This window comes from Borostomias antarcticus (assembly GCF_949987555.1).
Source record: "Borostomias antarcticus genome assembly, chromosome: 16".
Classification (NCBI taxonomy): domain Eukaryota; kingdom Metazoa; phylum Chordata; class Actinopteri; order Stomiiformes; family Stomiidae; genus Borostomias; species Borostomias antarcticus.
The window spans coordinates 15,217,748-15,223,080 of NC_140249.1; the positions used below are offsets into that span (position 1 = coordinate 15,217,748).

The 5,333-nt window shown below is 46.6% G+C and overlaps 1 protein-coding gene across 1 annotated transcript in view; it reads right to left on the minus strand.

Annotated features, from left to right (window-relative positions):
- Positions 1-2,455, minus strand: part of rassf7a (Ras association domain family member 7a) — a 37,778-nt gene extending 35,323 nt beyond the window's left edge. Inside the window, 1 exon segment of the mRNA XM_084451096.1 lies at positions 2,321-2,455. The gene's annotated coding sequence lies outside the window, so the exon portion shown is untranslated.
- Between the last annotated feature and the right edge of the window lie 2,878 nt (positions 2,456-5,333).

Here is a 5,333-nt window from a genome sequence, read left to right on the forward strand (position 1 = left end):
AGACAAGATCACAGGATTGTACACAGCCTAGGCTAGACTACCGCTGGGGAGAATATTGACTCTGAGATCACAAAGAGGCTGGCGGCTGTGTCCTCACATCCTTCACCTCGTCTTCCTCAGACATTTGTTTGCTCATTTGTTTTCCCTGGCGTTTTAAAACTAAGTATCAGAGTAGCTCTTTATTATCTTTCATTATGCTTCTATTGTCCTACTGTGTTGTCCACTGTATTTTTTGTATTGATTGAAATGGAAAGCACTTTGGTCCACTCTTGTTGTTTTAAATGTGCTCTATAAATAAAGTTGGATTGGATTGGAGACACTTGAGCAGAGCGACCCGCCCCTCCACACCGCCTCTGCCTCGCTACATCACCCAATGAAAGGTCCAAGCCGTGGAAACGACCTCCGCCCCCGCTGCCCCCCCTCCCCCGTGGTGCTGGTGGGACTGGACTGCTGACCCAGGGGAAGGGGGGGTCGGTCGGTCAGAGAGGGGACTTGGGGGGAGGGGGGGGGGTCAGGGGGTTAACTAACGGACAGGAACGACGGCTCTAAATTGCTGGGATTGATCCCTGCTGATGAGTCATGGAGGGGGTTGGCTGACCTGCGCTAACAGCCTGATAGCCTGTTATAGCTTTTCAACACAGAGATAAAATAAGAACACTGCCACGCCTCGACCAAGCCTGATTAGGTTCTTAATGCCGAGGGCCTCAGGGCAGCTTAAAAACAATAACTCGTAGGAGATATTTATGGACTGCAATTCAAGCAGAAGAGGTGTTTCGTCATCATGGAGATGACATGACAGACGTCGACTTTCTCAGTTGCACCGGTGTGATCACAAGTGCGCCAGACGCCGACATCGTGTCACGTTCTGTCATTATTTTGTTCCCGAAAAGTGCACAGACCAAGTGCGAAGGTAAACTGCAGTTCAGCTGGCACAAGATGCCAGGAATTGTGTGCGGTGTGGTATTGGGCTTTTAAAAGGATCAAAGGATATGTTGTGAGTCATGGCTTGATAAGGATAGCCTAACAGGAGTTAAAGCAGATGTAAGCGTACTCTGTCCAAGGATCAGATAGGAGGGGCTTTAATACAGAACAGATTTCCAGGCCCGACTGAACACAACTGAACTGACTGAACAACTACTGACTGAATGGAACTGATCTCTAATGGAGGCCCAGGACCTGAGAGTTGCACCTTCTGAATGTTCGAAAAACAACACACTTGTTCAGACGGGCCTTTGGTCATTTATAATTGCTACTTTTTGCTGCTTGCAAAATCGTTTGAATGTGTTTTTGGATATTTTTATTTATATATTACTTTTATGTTTGATTTTAACTTATTACTGTAAAGCACTCTGTGTATTTGTGTTGTGAAGAGTGCTATATAAATAAAGTTTACTTACTTACTAATGAAGCAATGACTATTCATAAGTCCCTAGCACCGGCTCAGTTTACATTACATTTACATTAGCCTACGGTCATTTAGCAGACACTTTTATCCAAAGCGAATTACAATAATTGCATTTAATGATAGGTAGTCGGTGTTCTGCTACTCAGCAGAACTCACAAGTGCATCTCCTTTAGCAAGTGACTAAGAGCATAATCTAGTGCTGAAGCCAAAGTGCGAGAGAAGGATTCTGGTAGTACTTCTTGAATAGGAGAGTTTTGAGCCTGCAGTTGTTTACAAAACAAATGATCAAGCCTCCAAGAACCTGAGCCTGAGGAGAACTGATGGCCCATATAGTAGCTGTGTGTGTGTGTGTGTGTGTGTGTGTGTGTGTGTGTGTGTGTGTGTGTGTGTGTGTGTGTGTGTGCGTGGGAGAGAGTGAGTAGAGGAGGGAGAGAGAGAGAGAGAGAGAGAGAGACAGAGAGAGAGAGAGAGAGAGAGAGAGAGAGAGAGAGAGAGAGGAAAGTGCCTTCTCCAGCTGGTACACAACAATTATTTTTGTTCTCCCGAGGCAGCTGAACAGATGACTCACTGTTGAGGGATTTAAATGGGGGAGAGATGAGGCGAGGACGAACGGACAGACGCTTAGGTTCCATTTGACAAGATTACACACGGGCATCACTTAAGAAACCATATCACGTCATGGGAAAATACTAACGCAGTCACCACAGCGCAAAACGGATTTCCACCTGTTCCAAGTTCAGCTGATGTGAATTTCAGAAAGCACGCAAATCATTCAGAAAGAATATGGCATTATGGACTCGTTTGGACCACTAGGTTGTGTTAGCTGGCTAGCGAATTAGCTAGCGTCGAGCTAACGTCAAAAGTTAGAACTGTGTACGGGGTAGCAAGCTACTTAAAGTATTTTAAAAGTCTTACCAAGAGTCGAGCGGCACTTCAGCGCTAGCTTTAGCGGACGTGAATTCCGGTGTTGCGCCGTTTTCTGTTTTCAAGATAGTAAAGTAGACCCGGTTTACCGGAGAGCATCGTTCTGACCTCACTTGTCAACTCCACCACGTCCCAGAGCTCAGGACAACAACAGCGCTGGCATCTTAAAGGGCTAGAGTAGGATGGGTTTGGCCGATCCGTAGCCTGCTCGGTCCTGATGTTGTTCACGGACGGACAGTCTTTTGCTGCTAAACATTAGACCAGAGTGCCATTTAAGGTGTGTTGATACAACGTTTATTGATCTAAGATACACGCGGCCGTTAAAGGTTTACACATCACATGCCTTTAACATTCCCTCCTAGCAACAGGTCCAGCCCAGTCTCCCGCCTCCGCTTCCTCGTCCCTCATGGCAACAGTAAACATTTACAGGTGGAGCATCTCCGGGAAAAACAGACGGGGTGATGATCCCGACTACTTTGAGCAGTTTTGCACGTAGGCTAATAAAAACGGAATTGCAGCACGTTTTCTAGACCCTTACAGTCTCTATAAGACCTGGTTCTGCAAATGTAGCAACTATGCTGATTGGAACCAGCCTTCGGATAGGACAGCACCCAGATAGCAAGCGAATCTGGGCCATATATGGGCCGGAACTAAACTACAAGGGCCAGATCAGCCCTGTATATGGCCCAGATCCGCTTGCTATCTGGGCAGAGTGTGCATGTGGAGTCAGGATCAGGACACAATGAGACAGGTCTAGGTAGCCTACCTGTGGCCTACTGGAGGGTATACGGAGGCAAGTACACCACAAACCCTGTAACATGTCTGCTACAGGACCCACTTCTTTAGTTAGAGTGGCCCACACACACACTTTAGTCACCACAACACCCCTGGCTGTATCACGGATGTTTTCTTAAGATCTCAAACACAGCAACTCCAGGAGTAATCAGGGATAGCTCAGAAGGAATGGAATGTTCCAGAAGGATTCTATATCATACCTACTGTACAAACACCCCGCCACAAAAGCCTACAAGATCAGGCCTGTCGGTACTGAGGTCCACAGCAGCAGAAACCCTGCTGAGATGTGCTATTGCAGCTGTTAGGCCGTCATGTCTCCAGCTCAACAGAACAAGACAGGCTCCTCTGCTAATTATTGTATGTGAAGCCTAAATTGCATAGCCTTAACTTGGTGTAGCTGTAGGCTGTAATTACATAGCCTACCGCTATGACTTGGCATGGGTGGGCGTTGCAGGATGTATGTTGTAATTTTTGTCAACTGTCCAGCACCTGTGTCCTCCCTGCCTCCTGTCTTAGAGAGAGGGTCTTTTACTAACTCCGCTTACCTGACAAGATCATAGCTCTTGATACCATGCAAAACCAGAGCTTTATCCAGTTCACCCAGCAATCTTAGGGTTCCACTTCTGATAACCTACCCTCCATCCTTTCCTTCGGTTGTCTTCCCGACATCTCATCTAAGATCTTTTTGTCAGTTTCAACTGTTCGGCCTGTGCCAATAAACCTCCATCATGTGCTTTGATCACAGCTGAAGCAAACTCTCAAATACGCTTGGGATCAAATTATCCTTTCTAAAAGTTCTATCCATCTCTTGGGAAACGATGTCACGAGGTAGATTGGAAAAGGGGAGGCTGTAATAATTAGATTTTTAATTTGATCCCCACCTATTTCAATTAAAAATGTTCTCACCTCTCAAATGTTTGGAGGTTGACTTTCAATTTCCCTACCCTTGGGCCACGATAAAGAGTTATTAGGAAAGATCCGATACTCTCAAACCCTGCGTGTTTTTGCCGGATATGCGGCTAACCTCTCTCTCTCATCCTACGATATCTGTCTCACACCTAATGAACCACTGCTTTGATGTGAGTCCCAGGGTTCTATATTCTCTATAATTCCCATGTGATGTCATCAATCTCAACTGGTGAAGACTGTTCCAGAACATTCCTTCCCCCCAGAGACTTGTGAGCAGTGAGAGGTGCTTGAGAGACGGCTCAATGGGGAGTCGGGCCGACGTGTCCCCCAGTGTGGAAGGTGGTGGGGTCAAAGTTCAGGTGGTGGGGTCAGAGTTCAGGTGCGTGATGAGAGAGGCCAGCGCAGCCTTAAAATAAGAGCGCCTCAACACATCAGATTATTCAAGCAAGTCCAACAAACAGCTTCGCCTTATGTAAGAGAACATGCTCGTGGCCGAACTCCTATATGCACGCACACGCACACACACTCGCACACACGCTCTCACGCACGCACGCACACACTCTACAGTACACTGTGTCTTTTTTGAGATCAGTGAAGCATAACATAACATGTGGACTGGAATCGTCTGTTCACTTTTTGTAGTGTGTGTGTGTGTTCCAGGAAACAGCTCTGTGGAATGGGAAGAAGAGGCTCCTTGGGGTCCTACCACTAGTAGTGTGTGTGTGTGTGTGTGTGTGTGTGTGTGTGTGTGTGTGTGTAGCACGGGTAGGTTGATTTCTACACGGTCTCTGAGCAGCGCAGGATCAGGCTTGTTCAAATATGCCTGCATCGCTGAGCTTGTTCACCTGTCGTCAACACGTCGCACCACGTGAGGCCACAAACTCCTCCAGTCAAAACAAACACTCTGCTCACACACTCTCTCTATGTCCTCCAGACCGGATCTCAGATCAGATCCCATGTCTTCGGTCCAAACCCTCCCATTGTTAGCTTCATAATAAAACTGGTCCCGGACCAGGTCCACAGATACAGTATTCCCACAATACTGCCCTCAGAGACCATAAAATGATACATTTGAACAGGTGGTATGAATAAACTTCTTTTTTTTTTTATTCAGTATTACTCGCTTCAATCCTATTCAGCTGTGCAGAGAATTAGGGTACATCAAAATGCTTACAGATGGCGCCATCTAGTGGCAGAACACAACAACACCAAGGTTTTGCTGTGTCTAATCGCCTACCAAAGTGACAGTAGTAGACTGGGGAAATACAGTGTCTCTATGACATTTGGTTCAATTTCTGAA